The sequence below is a fragment of the Globicephala melas genome, chromosome 2 (genome assembly GCF_963455315.2).
Source record: "Globicephala melas chromosome 2, mGloMel1.2, whole genome shotgun sequence".
In the NCBI taxonomy this organism is placed as follows: Eukaryota; Metazoa; Chordata; class Mammalia; order Artiodactyla; family Delphinidae; genus Globicephala; species Globicephala melas.
The window spans coordinates 54,110,097-54,123,537 of record NC_083315.2 but is presented as its reverse complement, the minus strand read 5'-3'; the positions used below and the strand labels follow the sequence as shown (position 1 = coordinate 54,123,537).

Below are 13,441 nucleotides of genomic sequence, written 5' to 3'. Positions count from 1 at the left end.
TGCCTTAGTCAAGATAAGTCACAGCAAGCTTCTTTGGTGAGGGGTGGCTCTGGCATCTTTCCATGACACGTTGGGATCCCGGTGGAGAGGGAAGGGCAAGGCTACCTATAAAGACACATGAAATGGCTGGCTAAGCCCACATGTCTACTTGTGGGTGGACAGATTGACAGAGGCCATAGGCTTCCAGGAACACTTTTGATATCCCCTCAGGAGCATTTGGAGGCACGTGTAGAGAGGGAACACGGGAGAACTTCTGTGGACTGTCCCGCCTTTTTCCCCTCCTTGGTCGATTTACTTCATGGCGGGTCCCTATGCTAGTGAATGGTTGCCTTTGTGGCACAGTATGGTGTCTTCTCATGGGGGCTGATTTGGAGGTCGTGGGGTGTTTCGTCCCTGTCTGTCCACGTTCCCCCTGTGTTGAAGGCGTGAGGGTGTTCCTGAGTCCAGCCCAACATCTTTACTAAACCTGGCCCACATAGCGTTCCCTGAGGTTTGCAGCTCTTCCCGGAGGTCACTGGGCACAACCATGCGGAAAAAAGGGAGTCGGCTGCCAAGGAAAGGCTATAGATTGAAAGGCGGGTGAGGGTGTGTGGTGCGGGGGTCATTTTTACTGCCACGCGCTGGTGCATCCAGACTGTGGTATCCGGTGTGCCTGGCCACAGGCCAGACGAGTCATAGCGGTTCAAGTGTCTAGGCTGTTGGCTGGGTTCTCTTAATTGCATGGCTGTGGGTCACACATTGCTTCTAGAAGACCTGGGCCTCACTGTTTCTCCGAGGTCACGTCACTGACGGGCCCGGAGTGTGAATGTGCCAGGTACCACTGCAGTTGACCCCGTTGGTGCAATGGTGTTCTCCGCCACAATGGGCATTGGAATGGCTCCCATGCCATTTGGTTGCAAGGGTTTCCCCACCACGTTGGGCTTCAGAATGTTTCCCATGTCATTACCTCTGTGTGTGAACCAAGGGTAGGTCACCTGTCTTGGCAGCAGCTCAGGAAGTGTGCCTACTGGTGAGTCTCCCTTGATCAGTCCAGCTGTTCCTCACGTGCCCTTTGTCACGGTTCCCTTCGAGCTGCTTTTGATGAAGGCCGTCATATTCGGCCAAGGCCCCTTCCCTTGTGGAAGATCTCTTCCCCGTAAGAGCGTGGCACTTGTGTGGAAGAATATGTGCCAAGGGCGGGCGTGTTCCCCTAGATGGCACCGGCTCTTAGTCTGAGGGGCCACAGTTGCCCAGAGGGTGTCTCAGGGGCTTAGGAAGACATCCTTCTGCTGTGGTGGATGGGAGAGCACTCAGGAGTGGAATTGCAGTGCCCGAGACCAGGGGGATTTTGGACAGCGGTGCTCTATGTCCTGATGGCCGCACCCTCTGAAGGCGTCAGCTCTATGTTGCTTTCACGTTTCCCTGCGGACCCACAGGCAAGATCTGCAGCAAATTAAATGTCGAGGGGAGACAGAGCACGCATCACTGAGGGACATCGCCCTTTCGCTCGGTGCACCCGTGCACCCTCCTAAAGAACGCATGTGTTCTCTCACCCCGAGCCAGGTGGAATGCCAGGAAAGGAATTCCAGCAGCAGATCAACCTGGGACCATCTGTATAATCCCTGACACCCGGTGAAGTGAGGAGGAGGAGTCTCACAGGGGTGTTGGCCCGCATTCCATGAGGATCCTGGTTTAACCCTTGTTGCGGTAAGTAGCACCTCTTTCCTGAAACCTAGAGGTTTGACCAAGGGAACATGTGCAACGGGGCTACACCCTCACCTTGTGGCCTTTTCCATGGGAACCCGAGCTTCGATGCCCTGAGAACTGGCTGCATTTCCTTCCCCAATGGCTTTGCTTTGTTCACTTCCGTATGCTGACGTGATTCAGCTCGCTGTCCGTACCGTGGTGGAATCTGCAAGTTTGCATGTCCAGCGTTTGAGCATGTGCTTGGCTCGACGATGACTTCCACAAACGCATTCCTTGGAAATCTGAACAAAATGAGTGAGAAATCCCTGCCGTCTCCTCCTTGGAACTGAGGTCCAACACGTGGCTCCCAAAAGGAAAGTAGGGAGAGGTTCGCGTTGCATTTGCTCCCGTGGGTGTCCACAGCCACGCTGTTTAAGTTGAGGCTTGTGGCCGTCTGATGGGGAGAAGAGGCATTGGGAAAGGAGCCTGGGATGCCAATCCAGGAGGGAAGGCTAGGGAGAGCGTGCCGTCTGTGGGTTCCTTGGTCTAGCCGGGACTGCTGTCCCCTGCCACGGTTCAGCATTCGGGTAGGAGAGGAAGCGTGAGCCCTTGGTGGTCCGGTCGCCTGCCCTTGAGTTCTACAGGCCTCCGCCACCGGCTACTCGTTGCCTTGTGCCCGCAAAGAAACGGAAGTCTGTAGGCTCAGGGTCAGAGCAGGATTCCTGGCCTAGGGCAGGCTTCTTTGCCATGTTCTGCTTGGGAGACCAGATGCAGTTTAGGTTTCTCCTGATAAGGGGAGAAATCCAATGGGCCATTGTCACCGGGAGGTTGGCCAAGCTAAGGGCTCCTCCTCGGGTTGTGTCTGGCTTGTGTGTGCTGTGTGAAAGGGCTAGAAAATGCCTTAGTGAAGATAAGTCACAGCAAGCTTCTTTGGTGAGGGGTGGCTCTGGCATCTTTCCCTGACACGTTGGGATCCCGGTGGAGAGAGGAGGGCAAGGCGAATGAAACAGACACGAGAGATGGCTGGCTAATCCCACAGGTTTACTGGTGGGTGGATAGATCGATGGTGGTCATAGGCTTCCGGGAACACTTTTGGTATTCCCTCAGGGACATTTGGAGGCAAGTGTAGAGAGGGAACACGGGAGCACATCTGTGGCGTGTCTCGCTTGTTTCCCCTCCTTGGTCAGTTTACTTCATGGCGGGTCCCTGTGCCAGGGAATGGTTGCCTTCGTGGCACAGTATGGTGTCTTCTCATGGGGGCTGATTTGGAGGCCGTGGGGTGTTTTGTCCCTGTCTGTCCACGTTCTCCCTGTGTTGAAGATGTGAAGGTGTTCCTCAGTACAGCCCTGCATCGGTACTACACCCAGCCCACCTAGCAGTCCCTGAGGATTGCAGACCTTCCGGAGGTCTTTGGGCAAAACCACGCGGAAAGGGAGTCGGCTGCCAAGGAAAGGCTACAGGTTTCCGGGCCCGAGAGGATGTGTGGTGCGGGGATCTTTTCTCCTGCCACCCGCTGGTGCTTTGAGACTGTGGTGTACGGCGTGCCTGGCCACAGTCCAGAGAAGTCATACCGGTTCAGGTGTCTAGGCTGTTGGCCGGGTTCTCTTGTTGCGCGGCTGTAGGTAACACGTTGCTTCTAGAGGACCTGGGCCTCACGGTTTCACCGAGGTCACGTCACTGACGGACCCAGAGTGTGAAAGTGCCAGGCAGCACTGCAAGAGACCCAATTGCTGCAACACTTTGCCCCGCCACGTTGGGCATCGTAATGGTTTCCATGCCATTACCTTTGTGTGTACGACAAGGGTAGGTCGTCTGTCCTAACAGCAGGCCAGGAAGTATGCCTGCTGGTGAGTCTGCCTTGATTAGTCCAGGTGTTCCTCACGTGCCCTTGTCGTGGGTCCCTATGAGCCGCTTTTGGTGGAGGCCGTCATATTCGGCCGTGTGCCCTTCCCTTGTGGAAGATCTCTTGATCTTCCGGGCGCGTCCACTGTGTGGAGCCATGTGTGCTTAGAGTTGGTGTGTTCCCCAAAGGTCACCGGCTCTTAGTCTGAGGAGGCACAGTTGCCCTGAGCGTGTCTCAGGGTTTCCGGAAGACATCCTTTAGCTGTGATGGAGGGGAGAGTGCTCAGGAGAGGAATTGCAGGGCCCGAGGCCAGGGTGTTGTTGGACAGCGGGGCTCTTTGTCCTGATGGCGGCACGCTGTGAAACCGTCTACGCCACATTGCTTTCACATTTACGTGCGGACACCCAGGCACGATGGGCAGCAAATGAAATGTTGAGGGGATATAGAGCACGCATCACTAGATGGTATCGCCCTTTCCCTCGGTGCGCCCGTGCACCATCCTCAAGCACGCGTGTGTTCTCTCAGCCCGAGCCAGGTGGACTGCCAGGGACGGAATCCCAGCAGCAGAGCAGCCTGGGACCCTCCGTATAATCCATAATACCTGGTGAAGGGAGGAGGAGGAGTCTCGCAGGGGTGTTGGCGCACATTCCATGAGGTTCCTGGTTTAAACCTTGTTGCGGTAAGTGGCACTTCTTTGCTAAAACCTAGAGGTTTGGCCACAGGAACTGAAAACCGGTGCTACAGCCTCATCTTCTGTCTTTTTCCTGGGGAACATGAGCTTCGATGACCTGAGAACTGGCTGCATTTCCTGCCCCATGGCTCAGATCTGGCCGCTTCTGTATGCTGACATGATTCAGCTCACTGGCCGTCCCTTGGTGGAATCTGCAACTTTGCATGTCCGGCGTTTGAGCATGTGCTTGGATCGATGATGACCCCCACAAATGCATTCCTTGGAAATCTGAACAAAATGAGTGAGAAAACCCTACCGTCTCCTCATCGGAACTGAGGTCCAGCACGTGGCTCCCAAAAGGAAAGTAGGGAGAGGTTGAGGTTGCGTTTGCTGCCGTGTGTGTGTACAGCCACGTTGTTCAAGTGGAGGGTTGTGGCCGCCTCGTGGGGAGAAGAGCCATTGGGAAAGGAGCCTGGGATGCCAATCCAGGTGGGAAGGCTAGGGACAGCGTGCCGTCTCTGGGTTCCTTGGTCGAGCCAGGACTTCTGTCCCCTGCCACGGACGAGCATGCGGCTAGGAAAGGAAGCGTGAACCATTGGTGGTCCTATCGACTGCATTTGAGTTCTACAGGCCGCCGCCACCGGCTACTCGTTGCCTTGTGCCCTCACGGAAAGAGAAGTCTATGCTCAGGGTCAGAGCAGGATTCCTGGCCTAGGGCTGGCTCTTTGTCATGTTCTGCTTGGGAGACCAGATGCAGTTTAGGTTTCTCATGATGAGGGGAGAAATCCAATGGGCCATTGTCCCCGGGCGGTTGGCCAAGCTGATGGCTCCTCCTCGGGTTGTTTCCGGCTTGTGTGTGCTGTGTGAACAGGCTAGAAAATGCCTTAGTCAAGATAAGTCACAGCAAGCTTCTTTGGTGAGGGGTGGCTCTGGCATCTTTCCATGACACGTTGGGATCCCAGTGGAGAGGGAAGGGCAAGGCTACCTATAAAGACACATGAAATGGCTGGCTAAGCCCACATGTCTACTTGTGGGTGGACAGATTGACAGAGGCCATAGGCTTCCAGGAACACTTTTGATATCTCCTCAGGAGCATTTGGAGGCACGTGTAGAGAGGGAACACGGGAGAACTTCTGTGGACTGTCCCGCCTTTTTCCCCTCCTTGGTCGATTTACTTCATGGCGGGTCCCTATGCTAGTGAATGGTTGCCTTTGTGGCACAGTATGGTGTCTTCTCATGGGGGCTGATTTGGAGGTCGTGGGGTGTTTTGTCCCTGTCTGTCCACGTTCCCCCTGTGTTGAAGGTGTGAGGGTGTTCCTGAGTCCAGCCCAACATCTTTACTAAACCTGGCCCACATAGCGTTCCCTGAGGTTTGCAGCTCTTCCCGGAGGTCACTGGGCACAACCATGCGGAAAAAAGGGAGTCGGCTGCCAAGGAAAGGCTATAGATTGAAAGGCGGGTGAGGGTGTGTGGTGCGGGGGTCATTTTTACTGCCACGCGCTGGTGCATCCAGACTGTGGTATCCGGTGTGCCTGGCCACAGGCCAGACGAGTCATAGCGGTTCAAGTGTCTAGGCTGTTGGCTGGGTTCTCTTAATTGCATGGCTGTGGGTCACACATTGCTTCTAGAAGACCTGGGCCTCACTGTTTCTCCGAGGTCACGTCACTGACGGGCCCGGAGTGTGAATGTGCCAGGTACCACTGCAGTTGACCCCATTGGTGCAATGGTGTTCTCCGCCACAATGGGCATTGGAATGGCTCCCATGCCATTTGGTTGCAAGGGTTTCCCCACCACGTTGGGCTTCAGAATGTTTCCCATGTCATTACCTCTGTGTGTGAACCAAGGGTAGGTCACCTGTCTTGGCAGCAGCTCAGGAAGTGTGCCTACTGGTGAGTCTCCCTTGATCAGTCCAGCTGTTCCTCACGTGCCCTTTGTCACGGTTCCCTTCGAGCTGCTTTTGATGAAGGCCGTCATATTCGGCCAAGGCCCCTTCCCTTGTGGAAGATCTCTTCCCCGTAAGAGCGTGGCACTTGTGTGGAAGAATATGTGCCAAGGGCGGGCGTGTTCCCCTAGATGGCACCGGCTCTTAGTCTGAGGGGCCACAGTTGCCCAGAGGGTGTCTCAGGGGTTTAGGAAGACATCCTTCTGCTGTGGTGGATGGAAGAGCACTCAGGAGTGGAATTGCAGTGCCCGAGACCAGGGGGATTTTGGACAGCGGTGCTCTATGTCCTGATGGCTGCACCCTCTGAAGGCGTCAGCTCTATGTTGCTTTCACGTTTCCCTGCGGACCCACAGGCAAGATCTGCAGCAAATTAAATGTCGAGGGGAGACAGAGCACGCATCACTGAGGGACATCGCCCTTTCGCTCGGTGCACCCGTGCACCCTCCTAAAGAACGCATGTGTTCTCTCACCCCGAGCCAGGTGGAATGCCAGGAAAGGAATTCCAGCAGCAGATCAACCTGGGACCATCTGTATAATCCCTGACACCCGGTGAAGTGAGGAGGAGGAGTCTCACAGGGGTGTTGGCCCGCATTCCATGAGGATCCTGGTTTAACCCTTGTTGCGGTAAGTAGCACCTCTTTCCTGAAACCTAGAGGTTTGACCAAGGGAACATGTGCAACGGGGCTACACCCTCACCTTCTGGCCTTTTCCATGGGAACCCGAGCTTCGATGCCCTGAGAACTGGCTGCATTTCCTTCCCCAATGGCTTTGCTTTGTTCACTTCCGTATGCTGACGTGATTCAGCTCGCTGTCCGAACCGTGGTGGAATCTGCAAGTTTGCATGTCCAGCGTTTGAGCATGTGCTTGGCTCGACGATGACTTCCACAAACGCATTCCTTGGAAATCTGAACAAAATGAGTGAGAAATCCCTGCCGTCTCCTCCTTGGAACTGAGGTCCAACACGTGGCTCCCAAAAGGAAAGTAGGGAGAGGTTCGCGTTGCATTTGCTCCCGTGGGTGTCCACAGCCACGCTGTTTAAGTTGAGGCTTGTGGCCGTCTGATGGGGAGAAGAGGCATTGGGAAAGGAGCCTGGGATGCCAATCCAGGAGGGAAGGCTAGGGAGAGCGTGCCGTCTGTGGGTTCCTTGGTCTAGCCAGGACTGCTGTCCCCTGCCACGGTTCAGCATTCCGGTGGGAGAGGAAGCGTGAGCCCCTGGTGGTCCGTTCGCCTGCCCTTGAGTTCTACAGGCCTCCGCCACCAGCTACTCGTTGCCTTGTGCCCGCAAAGAAACGGAAGTCTGTATGCTCAGGGTCAGAGCAGGATTCCTGGCCTAGGGCAGGCTTCTTTGCCATGTTCTGCTTGGGAGACCAGATGCAGTTTAGGTTTCTCCTGATAAGGGGAGAAATCCAATGGGCCATTGTCACCGGGAGGTTGGCCAAGCTAAGGGCTCCTCCTCGGGTTGTGTCTGGCTTGTGTGTGCTGTGTGAAAGGGCTAGAAAATGCCTTAGTGAAGATAAGTCACAGCAAGCTTCTTTGGTGAGGGGTGGCTCTGGCATCTTTCCCTGACACGTTGGGATCCCGGTGGAGAGAGGAGGGCAAGGCGAATGAAGCAGACACGAGAGATGGCTGGCTAATCCCACAGGTTTACTGGTGGGTGGATAGATCGATGGTGGTCATAGGCTTCCGGGAACACTTTTGGTATTCCCTCAGGGACATTTGGAGGCAAGTGTAGAGAGGGAACACGGGAGCACATCTGTGGCGTGTCTCGCTTGTTTCCGCTCCTTGGTCAGTTTACTTCATGGCGGGTCCCTGTGCCAGGGAATGGTTGCCTTCGTGGCACAGTATGGTGTCTTCTCATGGGGGCTGATTTGGAGGCCGTGGGGTGTTTTGTCCCTGTCTGTCCACGTCCTCCCTGTGTTGAAGATGTGAAGGTGTTCCTCAGTACAGCCCTGCATCGGTACTACACCCAGCCCACCTAGCAGTCCCTGAGGATTGCAGACCTTCCCGGAGGTCTTTGGGCAAAACCACGCGGAAAGGGAGTCGGCTGCCAAGGAAAGGCTACAGGTTTCCGGGCCCGAGAGGATGTGTGGTGCGGGGATCTTTTCTCCTGCCACCCGCTGGTGCTTTGAGACTGTGGTGTACGGCGTGCCTGGCCACAGTCCAGAGAAGTCATACCGGTTCAGGTGTCTAGGCTGTTGGCCGGGTTCTCTTGTTGCGCGGCTGTAGGTAACACGTTGCTTCTAGAGGACCTGGGCCTCACGGTTTCACCGAGGTCACGTCACTGACGGACCCAGAGTGCGAAAGTGCCAGGCAGCACTGCAAGAGACCCAATTGCTGCAACAGTTTGCCCCGCCACGTTGGGCATCGTAATGGTTCCCATGCCATTACCTTTGTGTGTACGACAAGGGTAGGTCGTCTGTCCTAACAGCAGGCCAGGAAGTATGCCTGCTGGTGAGTCTGCCTTGATTAGTCCAGGTGTTCCTCACGTGCCCTTTGTCGTGGGTCCCTATGAGCCGCTTTTGGTGGAGGCCGTCATATTCGGCCGTGTGCCCTTCCCTTGTGGAAGATCTCTTGATCTTCCGGGCGCGTCCACTGTGTGGAGCCATGTGTGCTTAGAGTTGGTGTGTTCCCCAAAGGTCACCGGCTCTTAGTCTGAGGAGGCACAGTTGCCCTGAGCGTGTCTCAGGGTTTCCGGAAGACATCCTTTAGCTGTGATGGAGGGGAGAGTGCTCAGGAGAGGAATTGCAGGGCCCGAGGCCAGGGTGTTGTTGGACAGCGGGGCTCTTTGTCCTGATGGCGGCACGCTGTGAAGGCGTCTACGCCACATTGCTTTCACATTTACGTGCGGACACCCAGGCACGATGGGCAGCAAATGAAATGTTGAGGGGATATAGAGCACGCATCACTAGATGGTATCGCCCTTTCCCTCGGTGCGCCCGTGCACCATCCTCAAGCACGCGTGTGTTCTCTCAGCCCGAGCCAGGTGGACTGCCAGGGACGGAATCCCAGCAGCAGAGCAGCCTGGGGCCATCCGTATAATCCATAATACCTGGTGAAGGGAGGAGGAGGAGTCTCGCAGGGGTGTTGGCGCACATTCCATGAGGATCCTGGTTTAAACCTTGTTGCGGTAAGTGGCACTTCTTTGCTAAAACCTAGAGGTTTGGCCACGGGAGCTGAAAACCGGTGCTACAGCCTCATCTTCTGTCTTTTTCCTGGGGAACATGAGCTTCGATGACCTGAGAACTGGCTGCACTTCCTGCCCCATGGCTCAGATCTGGCCGCTTCTGTATGCTGACATGATTCAGCTCACTGGCCGTCCCTTGGTGGAATCTGCAACTTTGCATGTCCGGCGTTTGAGCATGTGCTTGGATCGATGATGACCCCCACAAATGCATTCCTTGGAAATCTGAACAAAATGAGTGAGAAAACCCTACCGTCTCCTCATCGGAACTGAGGTCCAGCACGTGGCTCCCAAAAGGAAAGTAGGGAGAGGTTGAGGTTGCGTTTGCTGCCGTGTGTGTGTACAGCCACGTTGTTCAAGTGGAGGGTTGTGGCCGTCTCGTGGGGAGAAGAGCCATTGGGAAAGGAGCCTGGGATGCCAATCCAGGTGGGAAGGCTAGGGACAGCGTGCCGTCTCTGGGTTCCTTGGTCGAGCCAGGACTTCTGTCCCCTGCCTCGGACGAGCATGCGGCTAGGAAAGGAAGCGTGAACCATTGGTGGTCCTATCGACTGCATTTGAGTTCTACAGGCCGCCGCCACCGGCTACTCGTTGCCTTGTGCCCTCACGGAAAGAGAAGTCTATGCTCAGGGTCAGAGCAGGATTCCTGGCCTAGGGCTGGCTCTTTGTCATGTTCTGCTTGGGAGACCAGATGCAGTTTAGGTTTCTCATGATGAGGGGAGAAATCCAATGGGCCATTGTCCCCGGGCGGTTGGCCAAGCTGATGGCTCCTCCTCGGGTTGTTTCCGGCTTGTGTGTGCTGTGTGAACAGGCTAGAAAATGCCTTAGTCAAGATAAGTCACAGCAAGCTTCTTTGGTGAGGGGTGGCTCTGGCATCTTTCCATGACACGTTGGGATCCCGGTGGAGAGGGAAGGGCAAGGCTACCTATAAAGACACATGAAATGGCTGGCTAAGCCCACATGTTTACTTGTAGGTGGACAGATTGACAGAGGCCATAGGCTTCCAGGAACACTTTTGATATCCCCTCAGGAGCATTTGGAGGCACGTGTAGAGAGGGAACACGGGAGAACTTCTGTGGACTGTCCCGCCTTTTTCCCCTCCTTGGTCGATTTACTTCATGGCGGGTCCCTATGCTAGTGAATGGTTGCCTTTGTGGCACAGTATGGTGTCTTCTCATGGGGGCTGATTTGGAGGTCGTGGGGTGTTTTGTCCCTGTCTGTCCATGTTCCCCCTGTGTTGAAGGCGTGAGGGTGTTCCTGAGTCCAGCCCAACATCTTTACTAAACCTGGCCCACATAGCGTTCCCTGAGGTTTGCAGCTCTTCCCGGAGGTCACTGGGCACAACCATGCGGAAAAAAGGGAGTCGGCTGCCAAGGAAAGGCTATAGATTGAAAGGCGGGTGAGGGTGTGTGGTGCGGGGGTCATTTTTACTGCCACGCGCTGGTGCATCCAGACTGTGGTATCCGGTGTGCCTGGCCACAGGCCAGACGAGTCATAGCGGTTCAAGTGTCTAGGCTGTTGGCTGGGTTCTCTTAATTGCATGGCTGTGGGTCACACATTGCTTCTAGAAGACCTGGGCCTCACTGTTTCTCCGAGGTCACGTCACTGACGGGCCCGGAGTGTGAATGTGCCAGGTACCACTGCAGTTGACCCCATTGGTGCAATGGTGTTCTCCGCCACAATGGGCATTGGAATGGCTCCCATGCCATTTGGTTGCAAGGGTTTCCCCACCACGTTGGGCTTCAGAATGTTTCCCATGTCATTACCTCTGTGTGTGAACCAAGGGTAGGTCACCTGTCTTGGCAGCAGCTCAGGAAGTGTGCCTACTGGTGAGTCTCCCTTGATCAGTCCAGCTGTTCCTCACGTGCCCTTTGTCACGGTTCCCTTCGAGCTGCTTTTGATGAAGGCCGTCATATTCGGCCAAGGCCCCTTCCCTTGTGGAAGATCTCTTCCCCGTAAGAGCGTGGCACTTGTGTGGAAGAATATGTGCCAAGGGCGGGCGTGTTCCCCTAGATGGCACCGGCTCTTAGTCTGAGGGGCCACAGTTGCCCAGAGGGTGTCTCAGGGGTTTAGGAAGACATCCTTCTGCTGTGGTGGATGGGAGAGCACTCAGGAGTGGAATTGCAGTGCCCGAGACCAGGGGGATTTTGGACAGCGGTGCTCTATGTCCTGATGGCCGCACCCTCTGAAGGCGTCAGCTCTATGTTGCTTTCACGTTTCCCTGCGGACCCACAGGCAAGATCTGCAGCAAATTAAATGTCGAGGGGAGACAGAGCACGCATCACTGAGGGACATCGCCCTTTCGCTCGGTGCACCCGTGCACCCTCCTAAAGAACGCATGTGTTCTCTCACCCCGAGCCAGGTGGAATGCCAGGAAAGGAATTCCAGCAGCAGATCAACCTGGGACCATCTGTATAATCCCTGACACCCGGTGAAGTGAGGAGGAGGAGTCTCACAGGGGTGTTGGCCCGCATTCCATGAGGATCCTGGTTTAACCCTTGTTGCGGTAAGTAGCACCTCTTTCCTGAAACCTAGAGGTTTGACCAAGGGAACATGTGCAACGGGGCTACACCCTCACCTTGTGGCCTTTTCCATGGGAACCCGAGCTTCGATGCCCTGAGAACTGGCTGCATTTCCTTCCCCAATGGCTTTGCTTTGTTCACTTCCGTATGCTGACGTGATTCAGCTCGCTGTCCGTACCGTGGTGGAATCTGCAAGTTTGCATGTCCAGCGTTTGAGCATGTGCTTGGCTCGACGATGACTTCCACAAACGCATTCCTTGGAAATCTGAACAAAATGAGTGAGAAATCCCTGCCGTCTCCTCCTTGGAACTGAGGTCCAACACGTGGCTCCCAAAAGGAAAGTAGGGAGAGGTTCGCATTGCATTTGCTCCCGTGGGTGTCCACAGCCACGCTGTTTAAGTTGAGGCTTGTGGCCGTCTGATGGGGAGAAGAGGCATTGGGAAAGGAGCCTGGGATGCCAATCCAGGAGGGAAGGTTAGGGAGAGCGTGCCGTCTGTGGGTTCCTTGGTCTAGCCGGGACTGCTGTCCCCTGCCACGGTTCAGCATTCGGGTAGGAGAGGAAGCGTGAGCCCTTGGTGGTCCGGTCGCCTGCCCTTGAGTTCTACAGGCCTCCGCCACCAGCTACTCGTTGCCTTGTGCCCGCAAAGAAACGGAAGTCTGTAGGCTCAGGGTCAGAGCAGGATTCCTGGCCTAGGGCAGGCTTCTTTGCCATGTTCTGCTTGGGAGACCAGATGCAGTTTAGGTTTCTCCTGATAAGGGGAGAAATCCAATGGGCCATTGTCACCGGGAGGTTGGCCAAGCTAAGGGCTCCTCCTCGGGTTGTGTCTGGCTTGTGTGTGCTGTGTGAAAGGGCTAGAAAATGCCTTAGTGAAGATAAGTCACAGCAAGCTTCTTTGGTGAGGGGTGGCTCCGGCATCTTTCCCTGACACGTTGGGATCCCGGTGGAGAGAGGAGGGCAAGGCGAATGAAGCAGACACGAGAGATGGCTGGCTAATCCCACAGGTTTACTGGTGGGTGGATAGATCGATGGTGGTCATAGGCTTCCGGGAACACTTTTGGTATTCCCTCAGGGACATTTGGAGGCAAGTGTAGAGAGGGAACACGGGAGCACATCTGTGGCGTGTCTCGCTTGTTTCCCCTCCTTGGTCAATTTACTTCATGGCGGGTCCCTGTGCCAGGGAATGGTTGCCTTCGTGGCACAGTATGGTGTCTTCTCATGGGGGCTGATTTGGAGGCCGTGGGGTGTTTTGTCCCTGTCTGTCCACGTTCTCCCTGTGTTGAAGATGTGAAGGTGTTCCTCAGTACAGCCCTGCATCGGTACTACACCCAGCCCACCTAGCAGTCCTTGAGGATTGCAGACCTTCCCGGAGGTCTTTGGGCAAAACCACGCGGAAAGGGAGTCGGCTGCCAAGGAAAGGCTACAGGTTTCCGGGCCCGAGAGGATGTGTGGTGCGGGGATCTTTTCTCCTGCCACCCGCTGGTGCTTTGAGACTGTGGTGTACGGCGTGCCTGGCCACAGTCCAGAGAAGTCATACCGGTTCAGGTGTCTAGGCTGTTGGCCGGGTTCTCTTGTTGCGCGGCTGTAGGTAACACGTTGCTTCTAGAGGACCTGGGCCTCACG

The 13,441-nt window shown here is 55.5% G+C and overlaps 5 non-coding genes across 5 annotated transcripts; all 5 read left to right on the top strand.

The window, feature by feature from the left end:
* The first annotated feature begins 1,928 nt into the window (after nt 1–1,928).
* LOC132596930 (small nucleolar RNA SNORD116) lies at nt 1,929–2,020 on the top strand. The gene has a single exon (XR_009563251.1). It is a non-coding gene; the product is annotated as a small nucleolar RNA SNORD116 (small nucleolar RNA).
* A 2,407-nt stretch (nt 2,021–4,427) lies between these two features.
* Nucleotides 4,428–4,519, top strand: LOC132596912 (small nucleolar RNA SNORD116). The gene has a single exon (XR_009563233.1). It is a non-coding gene; the product is annotated as a small nucleolar RNA SNORD116 (small nucleolar RNA).
* Nucleotides 4,520–6,986: 2,467 nt separating this feature from the next.
* On the top strand, nt 6,987–7,078 carry LOC132596929 (small nucleolar RNA SNORD116). Its single transcript, XR_009563250.1, has one exon. It is a non-coding gene; the product is annotated as a small nucleolar RNA SNORD116 (small nucleolar RNA).
* A 2,409-nt stretch (nt 7,079–9,487) lies between these two features.
* Nucleotides 9,488–9,579, top strand: LOC132596911 (small nucleolar RNA SNORD116). The gene has a single exon (XR_009563232.1). It is a non-coding gene; the product is annotated as a small nucleolar RNA SNORD116 (small nucleolar RNA).
* A 2,467-nt stretch (nt 9,580–12,046) lies between these two features.
* On the top strand, nt 12,047–12,138 carry LOC132596928 (small nucleolar RNA SNORD116). The gene has a single exon (XR_009563249.1). It is a non-coding gene; the product is annotated as a small nucleolar RNA SNORD116 (small nucleolar RNA).
* Nucleotides 12,139–13,441: the final 1,303 nt, after the last annotated feature.